Raw genomic sequence first — 23,756 nt, 5'->3', positions numbered from 1 at the left:
AGCAGGAGGGAAGGGATGTGTTGGAGGGGCTGGATTGGTAGGGGGATATTAAGGAGGGAGAGGGAGGGGCCTGTTGGGATGTGGAGGCCATGGGGAGGGAGTGTTTGGTGAGCTTCTCCCGCCTGCTGTTTCTTTCCAGGCTGCCCCACCCACCCCCGGGCTTGGGCTCAGGGAGGTCGCTCTCTGTCATTGCTCTTGGCTCCCACCGTTATTCTCACAGCAGGCTCCTCTGTTGTCTACATAGGGCTCTGACCTGCCTCACAGCTGCCTGGATGTTGCCACCCTGGCAATGCAGCGGAGACGGTCAGCCGTGGCCCCCACCGTCAGAATTTGGCATTTTTCTCTCTCCCGTGGGCGCTCTCTGCCCTGTGATATTTGAGGCACATCCATTGGGCCCTCGCCAAACACAGCTAGTCAGATAGGAACAGAATAGGCACCTAACTGATGGCTGACTCTAGCTCAGCTCCTCACATGTGCACACACAGGCAGTAGCTATGTCTCCCTTAGAATTTTTACCGTGAGTTAATTTATTGCACTGTAACTCCAGTCTAGACACTCCCTGAAAATCTGTTCAGGCTGTGGCAGTTTTAACCTATTTAACTGGTCAAGGTAAACCATAGGGGGGGATCATAGGGTTTATTTGAACCAGCTAATGTAGCTTAAAACTATGATCACCTTGTCTTCACTGGGAGTTTAATGTGTTTAAAATGTCTCTTTCCTAGTGAAGATAAGACCATTGTGGAGTTGTTTACACCAATGTAAAGTGAGTGTAGCATGTCACATTTTTACACTCACTTTGCTCAGGGTGTAAATTGTTCCATAAGAAAAAAGGAAGTGGAGAATCAGACATAGAAAATGATGAGTCCACTCCAGAGGCCCTCCAACATCATGGTGCCAATCCCACTATGCATTATGCTGGTGGTGCAACAAATTCATTGGGCATGGGTGAGCTAGCCACCATAAACCATAATGATAGTAGTCTAGTCCATCAAAGCAATAAGATATATGGAAAACTACATGAAGGCTTTCGACTTAAGGGAGCTACTGGAAGCTGAATGGCTTACAGGGGATGCTTGGTGCTGCCATTCCCTCATCTTTCTGGTCACAGATGGATTATGCAGATATGGGTAGTGCATATGTACAAGAAGACGAACTTCAGCTCTGTTGGGATGAGGCTTTTCTGCAAAAGAGCAGCTTCCTAGAGTCACCTTTTTTGTATGATTGTTAGAAGAACTCCTAAAAGGAGACATAGTCTAAGGCCTGGTCTACACTAGGACTTTAATTCGAATTTAGCAGCGTTAATTCGAACTAACCGCTCAACCGTCCACACCAGGAAGCCATTTAATTCGAACTAGAGGGCTCTTTAGTTCGAATTTGGTACTCCACCCCGGCAGGTGGAGTAACGCTAAATTCGCACTTGCTAGCTCGAATTAGGCTTGGTGTGGATGCTAATCGAACTTAGCAGCTCCGGGAGCTATCCCACAGTGCACCACTCTGTTGACGCTCTGGACAGCAGTCCGAGCTTGGATTCTCTGGCCAGCCACACAGGAAATGACCCGCGAAAATTTGAATTCATTTTCCTGTCTGGGCGGTTTGAATCTGACGTTCTGGTTGCACATCGGGGCGAGCTCCGCAGCACCTGCAACGATGCAGAGCTCTCCAGCAGAGGAGTCCGGGCAATCCCAGAATAGAAAGAGGTCCCCAGCATGGACTGACCGGGAAGTCCAGGATCTGATCGCTGTGTGGGGCGAGGAGTCTGTGCTCTCGGAGCTGCGCTCCAACAAGCGGAACGCGAAGACCTTCGAGAAGGTCTCTAAAGCCATGAAAGACAAAGGATACAGCCGGGATGCGATGCAGTGCCGCGTGAAAGTGAAGGACCTAAGACAAGGGTATCAAAAAGTCAGAGCGGCAAACGGACGCTCCGGAGCCCAGCCCCAGACATGCCGCTTCTACGAGGCACTGCATGCCATTCTAGGTGGGTCTGCCACCAGTGCCCCACCAGTGACGGTGGACTCCGAGGACGGAATAGTGTACCGGGACAGTTCCCCTCCCTGTTCGCCGATGGGGAAGATGAGGAAGGGTCTTTAGAGGACGGCGCAGGCGACATCGAACCCACTCCCGCTTTCCCTGACAGCCAGGATCTCTTCATCACCCTCACAGAGATCCCCTACCAACCGTCCGCCCGTTAACCAGGACTCGGAATCAGGGGAAGGATCAGGCGGTAAGTGCTACAAACAGGGAAACATTTATTTTTTTAAGAAACAGGGATTTATATAAAAAATAGAAATACTATATAAACATTTTTAAATATGAAACTAAACAAACAGCAGGTCTACACAAACAGCAATGGAGCAATAGTCCTCTGGGGATATTTCAAAAAAGCTCTCAGAGAGCAGCTGGAAAAGCCTCAGCAAGAGGTTTCTTGGGAGAGGTGCTTTATTGGGTGCTCCGTTGAAGCACACTCTTCCGCGCCATGCCATCCTCAGGTAGAGGGGGACCATCGCCTCTACGAGCATGGCAGCATAGGGTCCTGGTCTGTGCAGGGCTTCTATTAACATCCGCTCTCTCTGTGTGCGCCTGACACGCCTCAGGGTGATGTCGTTGTGGAAGTGCTGCATCTAATTAGTGGAATTAGTGTACTGTTACTATTGTGCATGGTAGACTTTTACTTTGCATAAGAATGACCCTCGCTTAACAGAGTTTTACTTTGCATAAGAATGACCCTCGCTTAACAGAGTTTTACTTTGCATAAGAATGACCCTCGCTTAACAGCCACGTGTTCCAGGACTCAGAGGAAAAGCATACAGGGGTCTTTCGCGGTCACTGGGGAGATGCCGCATAACGCTCATCTTTTCTGCTTTGCACATTGCCTCCAGCAGGAGAGCACAGCTAAGCACTATCTGATAAGCAGTCTGTACTGTAAGGCTTACCAGGACTTTGTGCAAGAGGGATGCAGCTGTCTCTCCTCGCTTGTGCGCTATCCAGTGCAATCGCGCCGCCAATGAGAGCGTAGTCCGAAATCTCGGACTAGTTCCGAGATCTCCTGAGACTTGGTTCCCTGTTTGGTCTTCTTAACTGAAAATGACTAGACTGTGTTTACTGTTGGCAAACATGTATTTGTTCAAGGAAATCACCTACTTTTTCGCATCACACAGCTTCGGCTCCTTCACGGACTGCCCCGCCATCCCCCTCGCAGAGGCTGGCTCAGATTAGACGCCGAAAGAAAAAGACAAGGGACGACATGTTCCAGGAACTGATGGCCAGCTCCAGAGCGGAGAGAGCAGAGACAGTCGAGGGAGAGCCTGTGTCAGCAGCATCGCACACACCTGGAACGGGAGGATAGGTGGCGGCAGGAAGACCAGCAGGCGACTCAAACGCTGCTTGGTCTAATGAGGGAGCAAACGGACACGCTCCGGCGCCTTGTAGATGTTCTGCAAGACCGCAGGCAGGAGGAGAGAGCCCCCCTGCAGTGCATCTGCAACCGCCCTCCAACGCCAAGAAGTCCTGTCCCCCCCTCACCCAAAGTGACAAGAAGGAGGGGCGGTAGGGGCCGTGAGAACTGTCACTGCACCGCAGCAGAGCGCTAATGTACAAGACACCTCTCGCGCTGTAAATCTGTAGAAGTTCTTCCCTTACAGGATCACCCAGTCCCAAATCCAAGTTTCAACCCCCACTGTGTATAACATTATTAAAAGCGGTTTGCTGTTACTCTCTGTTTCCGTCACGTTTCTCGTGTCAGAAGACTTTGTGTGTGTGGGGGGGGATTTTTAATTGCAGTGCATAGCCCACATTACCAGGGTACAGACTTGGGGGCAGGGTCAACTGCAGGGCACACACAGACTGCAGTCACTAGGCACCAGGGACAGTCTGTGTGGTGTATGCTGCCCCGGGTCTTTCCTTGATGTGTAGGGTCCTGGTGCCTGACATCCCCGAATGTAAAGGCAGGCTTCCCTTCACATGCATTTGGACCGTAGTCACGATCCTCCCCGGTGCCCCGAGCCCCAAAAAGAGACCTCATCCAGGGGCAGATACTCACCCTTCCCCCACACCCCTCACCCCTTCCAACGCCCAAACCCACAGCCGTCATGGTAACCCCTATCCAAGGACGGCACCCCTCGCCCCTTCCTGCAAACCCACCCATCAGTGCACACCTTAACCAGCACAGAATGCTTCCATGTTTCAACGAAGAAACAGAAATGCAAAGTCAACGAAAGATTTATTATTAATTACTAAAACATGTCCTTAGTTTTAAAACGTCCTTGGGAAGTGGGGAAAACTTGGTTTATGATCAGGCTCTCTTAAAATCAAGTGGACAGTCACAGGTTACCCTGCTCTGCGAGGAAACTCGCTTTCAAAGCCTCCCTAATGCATATCGCTTCCCGCTGGGATATTCTCTCAGCACGGGTGTCTGGCTGATCGTAAACAGCAGCCAGGCGATTTGCCTCAACCTCCCAAGCGGCCAAAAAGGTCTCGCCCTTGCTCTCACAGAGATTGTGGAGCACACAGCAAGCAGCAATAACTACGGGGATATTCTTTTCGCTGATGTCAGAGCGAGTCAGTAAGCTCCGCCATCTCCCCTTGAGACGTCCGAAAGCACACTCCACCACCATTCTGCACTTGCTCAGCCGGTAGTTGAAGAGTTCCTTCTCTCTGTCCAGGGCGCCTGTATAGGGCTTCATGAGCCAGGGCATTAGCGGGTAGGCCGGGTCCCCGAGGATCACTGTAGGCATCTGCACATCCCCAACCGTTATTTTGTGGTCCGGGAAGAAAGTGCCTGCCTGGAGGCGTCTAAACAGACCAGAGTTCCTGAACACACGCGCGTCATGAACCTTGCCCGCCCACCCGACGTTGATGTTGGTAAAACGTCCCCTATGGTCCACCACAGCTTGCAGCACCATTGAAAAGTAGCCCTTTCGGTTAATGTACTCGCTGGCCTGGTGGGCTGGTGCCAGGATAGGGATGTGAGTCCCATCTATAGCCCCACCGCAGTTTGGGAATCCCATCACGGCGAAGCCATCTATGATGACCTGGACATTTCCGACAGTCACTACCTTTGAGAGCAGTTGCTCAACGATTGCGTGGGCTACTTGAATGACAGCAATCCCCACGGTAGATTTGCCCACGCCAAAGTGGTTCGCTACTGACCGGTAGCTGTCTGGCGTGGCAAGTTTCCAGAGGGCTATGGCCACTCGCTTCTGCACAGTCAGGGCTGCTCGCATCCTTGTGTCCTGGCGCTTCAGGGCAGGGGACATCAAGTCACACAGTTCAAGGAAAGTGCCCTTACGCATCCTGAAGTTTCGCAGCCACTCTGTGTCATCCCAGACCTGCAGCACTATGCAGTCCCACCAGTCTGTGCTTGTTTCCCGGGCCCAGAATCGCCGTTCCACACCATGAACTTGACCCATTGCCACCATGATCTCCACTGCCCGGCGTACCCTGCTTTGTGAGAGGTCTGCGCCACTCTCCTCACCGTGCTGCCGGAGCCTCCTCGCCCGGTTTCATAGAATCATAGAATCATAGAATCATAGAATTCAAGATCAGAAGGGACCATTATGATCATCTAGTCTGACCTCCTGCAAGATGCAGGCCACATAAGCCGATCCACCCACTCCTTAGCAAGCGACCCCTGCCCCATGCTTCGGAGGAAGGCGAAAAACCTCCAGGGCCATTGCCAATCTTCCCTGGAGGAAAATTCCTTCCCGACCCCAAATATGGCGGTCAGCTGAACCCCGAGCATGCGGGCAAGACTCTCCAGCCAAACCCTCTGGAAAAGGTTACATCATACCATTGACCCATTGTACTATTTACCAGTGTGGCACTTAATTGACCTATTGACTAAGCCCGTTATCCTATCATACCATCCCCTCCATAAACTTATCTAGCTTAATCTTAAAGTCATGGAGGTCCTTCGCCCCCACTGTTTCCTCGGTAGGCTGTTCCAGTATTGCACTCCCCTGATGGTTAGAAACCTTCGTCTAATTTCAAGCCTGAATTTCCTGACTGACAATTTATATCCGTTTGTCCTCGTGTCCACATTAGCACTGAGCTGAAATAATTCTTCTCCTTCCCTGGTATTTATCCCTCTGATATATTTAAAGAGTGTAATCATATCTCCTCTTATCCTTCTTTTGGTTAAGGAAAACAAACCGAGCTCCTCAAGTCTCCTTTCATACGAAAGGCCTTCCATTCCTCGGATCATTCTAGTGGCCCTTCTTTGTACCCGTTCGAGTTTGAATTCATCCTTCTTAAACATGGGAGACCAAAACTGCACACAATACTCCAAATGAGGTCTCACCAACGCCTTATATAACGGGACTAGCACCTCCTTATCCCTACTAGAAATACCTCGCCTAATGCAACCCAAGACCGCATTAGCTTTTTTAACGGCCACATCACATTGCCTACTCATAGTCATCCTGCGATCAACCAGGACTCCTAGGTCCTTCTCCTCCTCCGTTACTTCCAACTGGTGCGTCCCCAGCTTATAACTAAAGTTCTTGTTAGACATCCCTAAATGCATAACCTTACACTTCTCACTATTGAATTTCATCCTGTTACTAATACTCCAGTTTACAAGGTCATCTAAATCTCCCTGGAGAATATCCCGATCCTCTTCCGAATTGGCAATACCCCCCAACTTGGTGTCATCCGCAAACTTTATCAGCCCACTCCTACTCTTGGTTCCCAGGTCAGCAATAAATAGATTGAATAAAATCGGACCCAAAACCGAGCCTTGAGGAACTCCACTGGTAACCCCCCTCCAACCGGACAGTTCCCCCTTCAATACTACCCTCTGCAGTCTCCCCTTTAACCAGCTCCTTATCCACCTCTGGATTTTCATTTCGATCCCCATCTTTTCCAATTTAACCAGTAATTCTTCATGCGGTACCGTATCAAACGCCTTACTGAAATCCAGATATATTAGATCCACCGCATTTCCCTTGTCTAAAAAATCTGTTACTTTCTCAAAGAAGGAGATCAGGTTGGTTTGGCACGATCTACCTTTCGTAAATCCATGCTGTAATCTATCCCAGTTGCCATCGGCCTCATGCTCCGGAACCACTCTCTCTTTTAAGATTTTTTCCATGACTTTGCATACTACAGATGTTAGACTGTGGAAGAGGTGGACGATAACGTGCGAGGAGTTGACAACGGCCATAAGTGCAGCGATGATCGCAGCGGGCTCCATGCTCGCAGTGCTGTGGCGTCCGCGCTGTAACCGACCAGAGAAGGGCGCGAACAGATTTCCCGCCGGCGCTTTCAAGGAAGAGAGGGAGGGCGGGATTGACGGTTCAATGACGACACATTTTTCCCCCCAGCATGCATTGGGGGGAAATCCCACAATTCCAATGGGCAGCGGGGAGTGGGGAACTGTGGGATAGCTTCCCACAGTGCACCGCTTCCAAAGTCGAAGCTGGCCCCGTGAATGTGGACTCAGAAGTTCGAATTTGTGTATTTAGTATGGATATACAAATTCGACTTATTAAGGTCGAATCCACAAATTCGAATTAAGTAGATTCGAAATAGTCCTGTAGTGTAGACAAGGCCTAATACCATTTACTTGAGATGAACAGATGATATTAAGATGCATACCATCAGAATAGATCAGAAAGGGTGTATTAGCTGGAATAATTTGGTCATTTCACCATCTAAACATGAATAGTCACTGGGCAGTCAGTTACTGACTTTTCTGCAGCGTGCAATGAGAACGCCTGTCATGAACGTCGCTCTATAAATATGTATTGCTCTTTATCGTGTTGCCATTTGAGAAAGATGATATCCCTTAGGAAAGAGGGCTTTTTGTTCTGCAGGTATATTAAGGCAGTCTTCAATCATGGTTGTAGGTAATGCAATTATTTCAGCAGCAGCAGCCTTTCATAACTCTGGGGAAGCCATGATTACCTAAATAAATGCTCTTGTTCAGTGCAGATTTCCATAAACATTTAACACATTTGCCAGCTGGTGCAGTGAAGAGCATCATAATGAATCGAATACAGAACATGGCAGGTTTAATGAGGTCTAGAATGACATGAAACTTATTCCTCTGAAATGTGTTCTTCACTCAAGTAATGGTGCAACTATAATGGATTTACACTGAGCTGTTCTCATTATATCTTGCAAGGGGGAACAGTTATCACTAAGTGCACAGACCAATTCAGTTCACTGCTGCTATGAATGGGCCCAGTCCTCACATCCTGAAAGGTTTCCATTAACAGTTCTGTTCCTTCTCACAATGATTCTCCTTGTTCCAGCTCTTACTGTCCAGTATAGACATGCTTTACACTGGCAAAGCTAGATCCATGGCCAGAATATAGTGTCTCTATTCTCTCCTGCATAGGGGGCCTTCTGCATTGTTCTGCTGGCACCCAGGCACCTTAATGCTAATGTAGCCAGCTAGGGGAGGATTGCCCCAGTGTGGTGTATTCTCTGATGTCAGTCAACATAATAGCTTCTCTGTGCCTGCACTTCCCAGTGGCCAGTAGAGGGGGACATAACTTTCATAATGACCCCTTGAGACCACTGGTAGCTGGTTTAACAGCCTGATGTGAACATGGCAGTGAAAAGATGGCTTAAAGCCACCTCTGTGCCTCTCTTTCCTGAGCTGCACTGTGCACTCCTTAGCTGGAATTGTGGAAGCAGCTCTAGGACTTTATCCACAAATTGGAAACAGCGTTATTGGTTTCTTTCAGGCACAGGTCATCTCAAATGTACTTTACCTTTATGACAAAATGTTTCTCAAATGTGGTTAAAGCCAAACACGACGTGCATCCACATTTAACATGGAGAGGAAATGGTTGGAAAACAGGATAGATACAAAGCAGCCATTCTGGAACTTTAAGGTATTAAGGGAATTAGCTAATGAACTTTTCAAAAATAATTGGCAATGATTTGTTCTCTGACTTAACTGAGGAGGTACTGGAATGTCGAATGAAGGCAATTGGGACTCTAGTCTTTAAAAAGATCATAGAATCATAGAATCATAGAACTTAAGGTCAGAAGGGACCATTATGATCATCTAGTCTGACCTCCCGCAAGATGCAGGCCACAAAAGCTGACCCACCCACTCCTGAAATAATTCTCTCCCTTGACCCCAAATATGGCGATCAGCTGAACCCCGAGCATGCGGGCAAGACTCTCCAGCCAGACACTCAGGAAAAAGACTTTCAATATCCCAACATTGACTCTCGGTACTAATTACCAGTGGTCGCACGTTATTGACCTATTGACTAAATCACATTATCCTATCAAACCATTCCCTCCATAAACTTATCAAGCTTAATCTTAAAGCCAGAGAGGTCCTTCGCCCCCACTGTTTCCCTCAGTAGGCTGTTCCAGAATTTCACTCCCCTGATGGTTAGAAACCTTCGTCTAATTTCAAGCCTAAACTTCCCGACTGCCAATTTATATCCATTTGTTCTCGTGTCCACATTAGTACTGAGCTGAAATAATTCCTCTCCCTCCCTGGTATTTATCCCTCTGATATATTTAAAGAGAGCAATCATATCTCCTCTCAACCTTCTTTTGGTTAAGGAAAACAAACCGAGCTCCTCAAGTATCAGAGGGGTAGCCGTGTTAGTCTGGTTCTGTAGAAGCAGCAAAGAATCCTGTGGCACCTTATAGACTAACAGACGTTTTGCAGCATGAGCTTTCTTGGGTGAATACCCACTTCTTCGGATGCAAGCAGTGCTCCTCAAGTCTCCTTTCATACGACAGGCTTTCCATTCCTCGGATCATTCTAGTGGCCCTTCTTTGTACCCGTTCCAGTTTGAATGCATCCTTCTTAAACATGGGAGACCAAAACTGCACACAGTACTCCAAATGAGATCTCACCAACGCCTTGTATAACGGGACTAGCACCTCCTTATCTCTACTAGAAATACCTCGCCTAATGCATCCCAAGACCGCATTAGCTTTTTTAACGGCCACATCACATTGCCGACTCATAGTCATCCTGCGATCAACCAGGACTCCGAGGTCCTTCTCCTCTTCCGTTACTTCCAACTGGTGCGTCCCCAGCTTATAACTAAAATTCCTGTTAGTCATCCCTAAATGCATAACCTTACACTTCTCACTATTGAATTTCATCCTATTACTAATACTCCAGTTTACAAGGTCATCCAAATCTCCCTGGAGGATATCCCGATCCTTCTCCGAATTGGCAATACCTCCCAACTTCGTGTCATCCGCAAACTTTATCAGCCCACTCCCACTTTTGGTTCCGAGGTCAGTGATAAATAGATTGAATAAGATCGGATCCAAAACCGAACCTTGAGGAACTCCACTGGTAACTTCCCTCCAACCCGACAGATCACCTTTCAATACGACCCACTGCAGTCTCCCCTTTAACCAGTTCCTTATCCACCTCTGGATTTTCATTTCGATCCCCATCTTTTCCAATTTAACCAGTAATTCTTCATGGGGTACCGTATCAAATGCCTTACTGAAATCAAGATATATTAGATCCACCGCATTTCCCTTGTCTAAAAAGTCTGTTACTTTCTCAAAGAAGGAGATCAGGTTGGTTTGGCACGATCTACCTTTCGTAAAACCATGTTGTAATTTGTCCCAATTGCCATTGACCTCAGGGTCCGTAACTACTCTCTCCTTTAATATTTTTTCCATGACTTTACATACTACAGATGTTAAACTAACAGGCCTGTAGTTACCCGGGTCACTTTTTTTCCCCTTCTTGAAAATAGGAACTATATTAGCTGATCTCCAGTCAAACGGTACAACCCCCGAGTTTAGAGATTCGTTAAAAATTATCGCTAACGGGCTTGCAATTTCACTTGCCAATTCCTTTAATATTCTAGGATGAAGATTATCCGGGCCGCCTGATTTACTACCATTAAGCTGTTCAAGTTTGGCTTCTACCTCGGATACTGTAATTTCCAACCCCGCACCTTCATTCCCATCAGTCACTCTGCCACTTCATTAGCCTCATTAAAGACCGAGGCAAAATATTCATTTAGATATTGTGCCATGCCTAGCTTATCCTTAATCTCCACTCCGTTTACAGTTTTAAGTGGTCCCACTTCTTCTTTCTTGGTTTTCTTCCTATTTATATGGCTAAAAAACCTTTTACTATTGGTTTTAATTCCCTTCGCAAGGTCCATCTCTACCCAGCTTTTGGCCTTTCTCACTGCATCCCTACACCCTCTGACCTCAATAAGGTAGGTTTCTTTGCTGATCCCTCCCATCTTCCACTCCTTGTATGCTTTCTGTTTTTTCTTAATCACCCCTCTGAGACGCTTGCTCATCCAGCTCGGTCTAAAACTGCTACCTAAGGACCGTTTTCCCTTTCTCGGGATACAGGCCTCTGACAGCTCCTGCAAGTTCAACCTGAAATAATCCCAGGCGTCTTCCGCCTTTAGATCCCTAAATATGTTAGTCCAATCCACTTCCCTAACTAGTCGCCTTAATTTAGTAAAGTTAGCCCTTTTGAAATCGTAAACCTTAGTCTCAGATGCAATTTTGTTTATCCTTCCATTTATTTTGAACCGAATTAGCTCATGATCACTCGAGCCAAGGTTGTCCCCTACAACCATTTCCTCAACAAGGTCCTCACTACTCACCAAAACCAAATCTAAAATGGCATCCCCCCTCGTCGGTTCAGCTACTACTTGATGAAGGAATTCATCAGCTATCATGTCTAGGAAAAGCTGAGCCCTATTATTATTACTAGCATTTGTTCCCCAATCTATATCCGGGAAGTTAAAGTCTCCCATGATCACACAGTTCCTATTAGTATTTACCTCCTTAAAAACATTAAAGAGTTCTCTATCCATATCCAGGCTAGATCCCGGCGGTCTATAGCACACCCCAATCACTATCCCAGGGGAGGCTCTAGTAGTTTTCTTCCCTAATGTGACCATTGCCCAAACAGACTCCGTATTATCCATTCCATTACTAGTTATTTCATTACAGTTTACCTCATTATTGACATACAATGCTACTCCCCCACCTTTACCTTTGTTTCGCTCTTTCCTAAACAGCACATACCCTTCCATACCTGTACTCCAGTCATGACTACCGTTCCACCATGTTTCGGTTATTCCTACGATATCCGGTTTCAATTCTCGGACCAGGAGCTCCAATTCCTCCATTTTGTTACCTAGGCTTCTCGCATTGGTGAACAGACATCCTAATTTTTGCTGTTTGGCTTCTCTCACCTTTGTTACCCAATTTGGTAGGGACATAGTACCACCAGTATGACCTATTGATCTAGTATCCATCCCCCCCCTGTCTTCCTTATGTCCAAACCCCTCCCTCTGGCTATATCCGTTCTTATCCTGTTGTCCTCCCTCTCAGTGTTTAAATTTGGCGTGGAGAGTGCCTGGACATCTCCCAACCGTCTCCCCCCAATACCTAGTTTAAAGCTCTTTTGATCAGATGAGCCAGCCTCCCTCCTAGAAGTCTATTTCCCTCCCTACTCAGGTGGAGCCCATCCCGTGAGAACAGTTCTCTGTCCCCGAAAGCCTCCCAGTGCCCATACATCCCAAAGCCCTTCTTATAGCACCACTCCCTGAGCCAACTATTTATCATCACAATCCTGTCACCCCTTTGTCGCCCTTCCCTAGGGACAGGTAAAATCCCACTGAAGATCACGTGAGCCTCAATTTCCTTGAGCGTCTTACCCAGCCTGGCATAGTCTCCCTTGATTCTCTCCAGCGAGAATCTAGCCGTGTCATTCGTTCCTACATGAAGGATGATCAACGGGTTCTTACCTGCTCCTTTTAGGATCCTTTTCAACTGCAGGTCCACATCCCGTATTTTAGCGCCCGGTAGACAGCACACCCTTCTGTTCTCCGGATCGGCCCTGGTCACAGGCCTGTCCAACCTTCTCAGTATGGAATCCCCAATCACGTAGACCTGCCTTTGCCCGGTGACAGTGCGGTCTGCTAACCTATCCCCCGCTCCCCCTGGTTGCAAGCTCCTTCCATTCCTATCATCCCTTGTAGTCCCCCTTGAGCCATCCTGCATCCTCCCGGGGCCCAAAGTTGGCGCCGTCTCCATCGACTCCTCCTCTCTTTCTATCGGACTAGCCGCTATTCTCTTCTTCCTTGCCCTCCCACCGTCAGCTACCACCTGCTGTACCCCTTCGTCATTCTCCAAACCTTCAAACCTGTTCCTTAGCTCTATTTCTCCTTCACTGGCCCCCCTTTTCCCCTGCCTGCTTCTCACGGTCACATGCTTCCACTGCCCATGTTCCCCATCCAGCATTCCCCCCTCACATCTATGTGATATGATAAATAGATCAAAAGAACAGCGATTCCTAAACACCGAGAGTGGGATTTTCAAAAGCTCTCACCTCTGGCCTAACCCTGCACTCCCAGTGCTGCAACTGGGGAGTTCTGCTGTTGACTTCAGAGGGAGTAGTTAGACCAAGGCTGAGCTCTTCTGAAAATCCCACTGCTAAAGGATAATAGACCCATCCTTGATGGTTTATAGGCAGTTCATATGCAACAAGTTGAGCACTAGATAAAATATCCAAATCCAGCAAACACTCTTCCAGCTATGAGGGCCTCTCTTAGGGAAAATAGTGCCCTGGGAGAAGCTGTATTTTGGTGCCCTGATCCCCTCTGCCTTCCCCCTTGCCCTGAACTGTTTTCCATGGTCTTGCACCTTCATCCTCCCTGTTCCTTGCATCTTGGTCACAGTGCCCTGGGTGGTCGCCTAACCGTAGGGCTGGCCCTACCAGCCATATACCACGTCAATCTCCCACAGTAGCTAAGCCTCTGTGCTTTTTTAGTATGTCTACATCTAAATAACTCTGTGACCAGAGTCCCAGGAGAGCCAACTGAGGTCACTCAATTAGGGTGGACAGCAAAGAATGAGGCGGACAATCCCCAAAGCTGGTGGATAGTCCAATTTAATTTATTAGATTTACCGAGCCAGCACAAAACAGCTTCTATAATACCTCACTGGTTACCCAGAAGCCAACAACACAGTTCCCTTAAAGCAACCCAGCCTTAGGCCTCCATCCAGACACCCAAGTCAAATAAGATGAGGATTACTTATTATCTTATTCATCATATAAGAAAGTTCTACCAATCCCAAAGGATTGGACATATTACCTCCCAGATTAATTAATATTCCAGATCTTACCCAAATACATGCTTGCAGCCAATCCTTATTAACTAAACTAGAAATTATTAAAAAAGAAAAGAGAGAGAGAGTATTGGCTAAAAGATCAGTATAAATACAGACATGACTACAGTTCTTGAGATTCAGATTCATAGTAGAGATGGTGAGCTTTGTAGTTGCAAAGAGTTCTTTCACAATTAGTTCATAGGTTATAGTCCAATGTTTATATTCAGGGTGATTCCAGGTTAGGACTGGCGATCTCAGCCTTTTGGTGTAAACTTCCCCTGCATGAAGCATCAAGCAGATCTGATATAAAAAGGATCAGGACCGCAGACATTCTTATACAGTTCCAGTTCTTCTTTGACAGCTCAGAGTCCTCAGGCAAACAATAGGCAATTATGGAGACTTTGAAATAGACCTATTTCCTAAGCATCACTGGTAATTAGCAATACGGATTAACATAAGGCAATTGCCTGTTTTTCCACCATTCACAGGTGATTTGCTATACATTTCAAAGAGAGACGAATACAGTGACATCCTACATTTACAGTCATTTAAATGTTAAGATTTCCTTTTGATCTCTGAATTAACAGAATACAGCACAGACAGGGACTGTTTGATTACCTTGTTAACCTCTAACAATATATATGTAAACACACAAAAATACAAATATTATCTTCCAAAATGTCTCTAAGGGTTGAATTGGGGTCATCTATCCTGCAGGATGCTTAACCCTTTCTGGCCATGTATCACAAACTATATTTAAAAACAAAAGCAAGCACTTCACACAAATATCTAGCTTTTCATCAGTAGATCTCCAAGTACTTTATAAAGGAGGTAAGCATGATTATTCCCACTCTACAGATGGGGAAACTGAGGCACAAAGTGAAGTAACTTGCCCAAGGTCACTCACCAGGTCAGTGGCAGAACCAGGACTAGAATCTAGGTTTCCTAAGTCCCCCTTGTATGCTATCCGCTGGGACACACTGCCTCCCCAGTAAGTTATTAAATACAGTTTAGGTGTAAACTAGAAATATTGAGACAATGTTTGACACTTGATAACCATTGCTCTGTCCTTATTCCAACCAGTGCTTTCTTTAATCAGTGTGCCTATAACTGTAGTGCAAACAAGGAAGGCACTCCTCACCCTACTTTCTGAGTTCCAGGCACTATCTTCCCACTGTAAGCGATCCTAGAATTTCAAGGATGCCAATAGAAACAAGTTGTGAGTTCCTGCTATTGTAACATATTAACTTGACCACAAGTATGGAAGGTTATCCTAATACAATAACAATTTACCTCCATCACAGTTGGTGTTTGCAGGCGAGAGGTCTGGAAATAAGGTGCAAGTTTTTAACTCTGAAGGTAATTAACCATTTGAACAACTGGCTAAAGGTTCTGGAGGATTCTCAATCACAGGATATGTTTAAATTTAGATTGGATGTTTTACTAAAAATATGCTCTAGTTCAAACAGGAATTAATTCAGTGAAATGCTATGCCCTGTGTCATACAGGTGGTCATACTAGATATCATTATGGTCCCTTCTGGTCTTAAAATCTACAAACCAGTTTAAGTCTAAGTCACCCATGCTGAAAACCACAGAGCTGGTTTGAATACTGTGATGGAGTGCACAAACTCCACGCCGGAGAAGAATGGGCTAAGGAGCAGCTCTGGGCATAGCTGGCCTCACTCAGCTGCACCTACAAAGCCTGCATATGCTGGAGGCAGAGCTTAAAAAGGGAAGCGGAGCAGCTTAGAGGGAGGTAGGGCAGGCAGGGGAAGGGAACAGGCCTGTGCTCTTGGGAAGGAGCACCCCAGGAGAGCTGGCTGCCTGAGGCTTGGAGATACTGACCGACCAAGCCTGCAGAGGAGAGACTTGGTGACTTTTGAAGGTCAGGAACATTAATTTTGTGTTCAATTCTGTATTTTTCCCAGGGGGGAGATGAGACGTTGGTAGAAAGTGAGCCAGGGAGGCAGCTGTGTAGCACTTCCAAGGTACAGGTTTTAACTACCTACCATTGGGCCCTGGAATGGAGCCTGGTGGAGAGGGTGGGCCTGGAGTCTCCACCAGTCTCTTAGGAGGGGACAATAACAGAAGTTTGTCACTGTGCCTCAGTGGGTCACAGCTGAGTGCCAGATTCAGGGCAAACTGTTGAGAAATAGGGAAGATTTACCCCCAAACTGGGTGGTTATTGTAGCATTACTTTTATAACTGGGTTGGTATAATCTAAACTTCTGTCTCACCACACTGGTTAACAGGAAGTCAAAAATGCAGTCTCCTTAGGTATTCCAGCCCTTGTTTCTCCACCCAGACACTGGACTCTATGATGAGTGGTTACTGAAAACCAATTTCATCAAACAAAGGGTTCTTCTGATCCCAAGAGATCAGCCGCTTAGCCAGGTTAATATATAACTCAGATCTTATCCAATAATCACAGTGGTGCTAATCCTTTAATAACTAAAAGCTAAAGGTTTAATAATAAGTGTTAATAACGGTTAATAGATCTTATACATTCAAATAATTGCAAAATCCTTCTATCAGGTTTGTAGCAGTGATGGTATAGACTGATGGCTTGTAAAGTCTCTCTGGTAACTTCCAAAAGATTGGAAGGTCCTCAGTCCATAGTTCAATATGCTCCTTTTAGTTGTAAAACAACAGTTCAGAGAATCAGGGCAGGAAAGAGGCAAAATGGAGACCTCTGTCTTTTATATCCTTGTCCATGTGCCTGGAAATTTGCTGTCTCAAACAAAGCTAACAGCCCAGTTTGTGGAAAGTTACTGGTACAAGATGGAGTCCAGAGTCACACAAGCATATCACATGTCCTTACATGGCTTGATGGCTCACAGGGGGTAGCCATTGGCCTTGGAGCCTAAAGTGTCAACAGGAAGAGCTATCTGGGTGGAATGAATTTCTTCTATGGCCCATTGTGAGAGCCTAGTGTCCTTGATGGGCCATCAATACATAGCTGTCTGGCTTCAATGTACATTTTTACCTGGTAGGTGTTACCCAGGAATACAATCACATGTATAAGATAAAATCCATGGTCAATATTAATAACTTCAGATACAAAGATGATACATGCACATAAACAGGATAATCATACTTAGCAAATCATAACTTTTCCATTGACACCTTACGTGACCTACTTCGTACAAAATTTATTGCAATTGTATAACGGTGGCAATATCAATGATATAAATGGTCATATTCAATCATACAGCATCACAGGCTATCACTTGGCAGAGAAGCTAATAAGGAAAGATCCTGTAGGTACAAGGATCCTATGGCCCCAACGCAAGGGTGGGAAGCCGTGAAGCCCCTTTCTGACATCTGAAGATTTCCATGTGATTGGACTCTTTATGTGCACCTTGAAAGAGGTGGCCTTGAATGTGTGACCCAGCCAGAGGGCCGAGTTGCTAAAAGGACAGACTGCCTATACGGTGGATAAAAAAGAGGAATGTCTGGAAAGAAGACAACCTACCACACCTTGATCTGACCTCTAGGCGATACTGCCAGTGTGTGTTCCCCTTCAGATATATATGCACACACGCAGGAACCTATAGCCCTGGAAATATACTATCTTGCTGCAAATTTAAAATTTGCCTCTTAATCAAAGCACTTCAGTGCAGCTGGATAAGCACACAAACCAGTAGTACAATGTGTGTTTTACATGTCTGGCCATGTGTGCACCACAGGTAGTACAAACACTGAGTGTAGAAAACAAAGAAACCCCAAACTTTCAACCCTCTGATTGGAATCTTCTTACTCCTTGTGACTTAACAGTTTTATCTACTTTACCCTCAACACAAAATACTCTGAGATATGTTTGTCTCTAAACAACTCTGGGTGTTTTTCCTTTCATCCAACATGCCCCATCACCACAGTGGGATGGTAATGTAAGCTAATATGCCCATCACCGATTTCAATTTATATATCATTTCCATATTATTAAACTAGTAACTGAAATCCTGTGCTGTTGCAATTCATAAAGTCACGTTTGTTTTATTTAAAAAAAAAAAAAAGGCAGCCCAAAATGGGAGCTGCTGTCTCCATGTGCTACACGGTAGCGAGCGATGTTGCTGTTTGTCCACGTTCCCCAAAGTCTGTGCACAGCGCTGTCCCCTGGCTGCAGGCACAACCACCTCTGTTACCCCACGTAGCTGTTACTCCCACCTTCCCGGGTCAACGGTCACGTCCCAACTGCCACGGACCCTTAGGGCGCCAGCGTTCCATCTGGTTCTCATGGGGCCCCCTGGCTGAACCTGCTGACGTTCTGAACGAAAAGAGGGGTCAGCCATGCTTGTAGCTGCTTCCATCACCTCACACTGACTCGACAGACATGCTAGGCTTCAGAGAGAGAGAGACAGTGTCAGTTCTGGAATCTTATTATATGGATTCCCAGCATATTCTCTCTGTGCACCAATGCAAGAAGGCTCACCTGATATCACTGGCTACTTGCAAGTGTTCAGTGGAGGCTAGGACAGCATTTGCTGTTAACTCAGTATGTGATGGACTTTTAATGGCTTCCAGGTGTCTTAAGAGCTAAATAGATTGTGTGACTTCTGTCTGTTTTCTTTTTACTATTAGCTATCTATTGGGAAGGCTAGCATCCCAATATATAGCATGTGTAATTCACGCCCACTCAATGTTGCTCTCTGTCCCCCTGCTAGTGGTGACTGGGCCACCTGTAGACAGGTTGAGCCTGCTATGGCCATGGGAGCAAGGTCTTTAACTCGGGCAGTAGAGCTCATGCTTGAAAATCAAGAGAGTAACAGTCCAGTTCCCTCTGCCTGTGATCCATTAAAGATTGCAGTGTTACACAGGCACTTCTGTAATTTTGGGAATGACTGTTCAAGTATGGGTCATAGGCATGCTAGAACACAGCAACGCCAGTCGAGCACTCTGCATGCCTGCGATTATGTACGATGCTTAACTTGCCCGAATGTGTGTGGCTGCTTGAAGCAACTGTGCAAGGCCATATCTTAGGTCTGGTGCATCAGGGTTATTTTGATGCTTGTGCAGCTGTGGTAGAATTGGTGACTTACACTTTATGTGGCAATAGTGCTCTCTCGTCAAGTGTTTTTGGAGGCAAATATTTGAAATACAAGCTAAATTTAATCCAGGGTTTAACTTTACGTGGGTGTGAGGATGGTCTAAAGCAGGGTTGGGCAAACTATGGCCCATGGGCTCGGCCCCGCTCTGGCTGGGGTGCTGGGCTGGGGCCAGACCACGCGGCTTGGCCCTGCTTTGGTGCAGGGGCGATGGGAGCTGCAGGGGCTGTGCCTGCGGATGGGGCAGCGTGCAGAGCCGCCTGGCCATGCCTCAACGTAGGAGCCAGAGAAGGACATGCCACTGCTTCCAGGAGCTGCTTGACGTAAGCGCCGCTCGGAGCCTGCACCCCTGAGCCTCTCCCCAACCCTGTGCCCCAGCCCTGATCCCCTCCTGCTCTCCAAACCCCTCAATCCCAGCCCAGAGCACCCTCCTACATCCCAAACTCCTCATCTCCAGCCCCACCCCAGAGCCTGCACCCCCTCCCCCACCCCAGCCCCAATTTTGTGAGCATTCATGACCCGCCATACAATTTCTATTCCCTGATGTGGCTCTTGGGCCAAAACGTTTGCCCACCCCTGGTCTAAATATTGATTCTTTTCATTTTCTTGAATGGATGGTGTGAATGTGATGATGAAACTGCAATGTCTGTTTCTTTGCACCTTCTCATTTCTTAAAACACTGTGTATGGGGGCAGCAGCCATTTTGTTCTGAGTTGTTGCAGCCTGTTACAGAAGAGATGCACATTGTGCTCTCTTATGGAGACTCTACTCGAGTTCGTTGTTTGTTGATTTCCTAAGTCTAAAATCACTAAATCCTAAGTTTATTCACACTGAAAGTATATGGAGTTGCTTTTTGTGGCAGAGTCAATGATTTTCAAAAAGAAAAAGAAATCAATCAGTGGAAAATTTAGAAAAAATAAAAATGGAATAAAACAGTCTTTGAAACATCTGTGATTTTTTTTTTAACCTAGCTCTCTGGATAGAGGAAAATTACAGAGAAGAGTGTGTTCTCCTGTATTCTGTCCTGTTCAGATTATACTGCTCCTGTAACTGGTTTTTACAAGTTCAGTGATATACAGGCACATGGCTGAAGTAGAATTCTGAATAAAAATCTGTTTTGAGCCATTCATTATCGGGAGAACTACATCCAACTAATTTCTAATTTCTTAAGACATTGGCTTAAGTTCTGCTCTGATGCCTATGATGGGGGTTGCATTGGGTATAACTGGAGGCAGAATTTGGCTCTGTGTATTTATGCGGGGTGGGGGGAAATTGCCAATTAGAAATTGTTGTGCTAATGTGTTTTAGTAATTCCCTTAATAACTGGCAATTTCAACTATGAAGCAGAAGTTGCATTTTCTAAAATCGATCTCCATATCCAGATGCAGCAGTGCACTGGAGATTCTTTTATTAAATCCCTTTAAGTGGCAGAGGTTTTGTACCTGTTTTTAAAATTTATTTACATTTAACTATAAAAATGGAAATATCACTTGCAGCCAAATGAGTGATATCGAAGATCCTAAGCATTGCCACTGCATTTTGCTATGTTTATATTTTAGCTCACCAAGGTTTCCACTGGGATATTCCCCCCATCTATTCCCTAATTTAATAATGATCATTAATCATTGATTAAGAATAAATTAGATTAAATGATGGCATGAGACCCATTGGTAAGCAGGCTTCCATTTTGAATGCACCTATTAAAAATCTTGGCACATTTGCATTTTTTTTAAACATGCAAAACATGGTCTTATCCCAGTTGCCCAGTGTTCATCACATTAATCTTTAAGGAGCTGAAACAGTTTGATATCAAAGGACTTGGATATGACACTGCCAGAGGTTTTTCTCTAATCCTGAATAGTGCTTAATATTGAGAGCTTTCTAAAGAGGCCAGAAGTAAACAATTTCTTTTGGCTAGTGCTTAAATCTCATCTCCTGCTGAGCTTTCTGGTCAGCAGCCTAACTTCCTCATTGACCGAACCTTTTATTTTTAAGGGAGGCTGGGGATGGATAGATCATTACATATTTCCTATCTTCACCACATGCTGAATTAGCTATGAGGTTTTTCCATTTTTTTTCCCTTGGTGACTGTATGTTCTCTTCGACATTTGCATAGTGTGAAAGATAGCTTTTTGATGGATCTGTCAGGCATTCTAAAGATACCTACTGCATTTTTTAATTTAGTCACATAGGTCCTTCATCACATGTGACACACAAGGCTGAATGATTTAATAAACCTACCACCAAGGAATAGCCACCTTTGATCTTTTTTTCCATGTCTGGAAAATACTCCTAGTAGCGCATGGGAGGATCATGCTCTTAAATCACCAGCTCCTAAATCATTCAGTCAGATCCCTCCTCTGAGGGAAGGGAAGATATGCACAATGGATATGTGGCAATAAGGAATAGTCAGGGACGGCTCTAGACATTTTGCCGCCCCAAGCACGGAGGGTCTGCCGAAGCCGCGGGACCAGTGGACCCTCCGCAGGCAAGCCGCCGAAGGCACCCTGCCTGCTGCCCTAGCGGCGACCGGCAAAGCGCCCCCCGCGGCTTGCCGCCCCAGGCACGCGCTTGGAGCGCTGGTGCCTGGAGCCGCCCCGGGAATAGTGTCAAGGAATGGAGGCCTGGGAAAGTTTGAAGATAAAACAAATACTAAAAATAGGATTTATCTTCAGAAACCTGATCACTGATCGTGAGTGTGAGGAAAAAGACAGCATGGAAAGTCTCGTGTAACTAAATAAGCAGAAAGCTAAGTGTGTCATCTAAAGCATCACAGGCCAGATCCTCGGCTGATGTAAACTGTTGTAGCTCTAAATCAATGGAGCTATGCTTACTGATGCCAGATGAGGACTGGGCTCCATATTTTTAAAAGCAGCCGGATGCTCTCTTACGTGTTAAGAGATAAAACAGGATATGACCCCATGTAGGGCCTTGCCATCCAATTGGTGTATCTATTTTTCAGTCTCCTTTGAAATATCTATAAAAAGGAGAGTCAGAAAACATTAAAACATTACTGAGCGTTAGGAATTACAAATGTCCATGGTTTTTGAGTCCACTCACTTTATTTCTTCATGTTGCAAGGATAATTATAAACAGGAGAGTTCTTTTATCCAGAGTCTGCAGGAAGATTAATAGGGACTCAAATTAAACCTAAAAAGGATTTGCATATTTACAGTTGCAAATGCCAAACAAAATAGGTTAATTCCAGTTCAGAATGGAGCAGGTAACAGTCCCGTGCTATTTGGATATGATTCCAACATTCACAAGGAAAAGAGCTGGCAGAGTAATTTGTCAATAATTTTGAGGGGCAAATGTGTGCAATTTTTTCATTGAATAATTTCTGAATACACGTTTCCACTGTTTATTTGATTTGAGAGTGAGACCTGACACTTACATTTCCAGTGTTCACTGCTTCACCGATGAGTTCACATAGCATTTTAATGGAAGAGTGTAAACAATTGCTTCAGAATCACATTTCACTGGGAGAAGAACCAGGTACTCCATGAAGTCCAGCAGAAATGTAGCTTTCTACTAGGGTGGTAGGCAGCAGTTTACAGCTGTTTGGAAAATAGAATTTTCCTTCCGCAGGAAATATCAACATTTTGAAATTAGCTTCTGTTCCAAATCAGAACAAAAAATTTGATGGAATAAAAAATTATGAAAAGCTTCCAATTAAATAAAAAACAAAACCATTTTAGATCAAAATGAAAATTGTTTAAAATTGATGTTTTGACATAATTTCACTGTTTAGTTTTTAAATAAAAAATGAAAAACAAAATGATAGTTCAAGCCTAAATGAAAGCTTTCACATTGCCTTTCTTGCTGGAAAATCAAAACCTTTTGTGGAATTGACAATTTCCTGCAAGATAATCAAAAATCCCTTCAGTTTTGAAGAAACTATTTTTCAGTAAGGAAAACTATTTTTTTTTCCTCAGCACCAAAAATTTCTACCACTTCTACAGGTAGAACACAACCTTTAAATGGAGAGAGTGATAGCTATTCCTTTTGTGCAAGGAATGGTTCCTCCTTGCATGCATCCTGGTTTGCTCAACTAATCCTTGCTCCTAAATGGAACGGTGCAAACCTTGGTGTGACTGGCACCTGGAATTGTCTTGAAGCAAATAATGAACATATAACAGATCTGAGAACCAAACTGTGGCTGGATCTGCTCCCTGCAGCATCCCTCAGAGCTTTCTGCACATGCAGCATTTATTCTGTGTGTTCCCCACATTTGATTAAAAGCTGCAGCCCAAGAGAGGGAGAGTAAAGGAACTCTTGGTGTGTGTGTACACACACACACACACACAATTTTTTCCATGGACATTAGAAGTTTATAACCTCTCGATAAGCAATAGATCATGTATGATTTGTGGAGCAACAATGATTGTTTTATAAGGAGAAAGAAAAATAACTGTAGAGTTAAAGGGAAAGATTGGGTATTTCCTATTCATACTCCCCACAAAGGAATCACTGAATGTTTCAGTGCATTAAACGTGAAGATTACATTATGCATGCAAGTCGGGGCAACACGACGACATTTCTCTAGTTTATGCACATACTAAAAAGTGAATACCACAGTGTTTTCCAAACTACACTTTAAATCAATGTGATCTGC

The sequence above is a fragment of the Mauremys mutica genome, chromosome 20 (genome assembly GCF_020497125.1).
Source record: "Mauremys mutica isolate MM-2020 ecotype Southern chromosome 20, ASM2049712v1, whole genome shotgun sequence".
Lineage (NCBI taxonomy): Eukaryota > Metazoa > Chordata > Testudines > Geoemydidae > Mauremys > Mauremys mutica.
The sequence above is the reverse complement of the archived record's forward strand: the minus strand, read 5'-3'. Positions refer to the sequence as shown.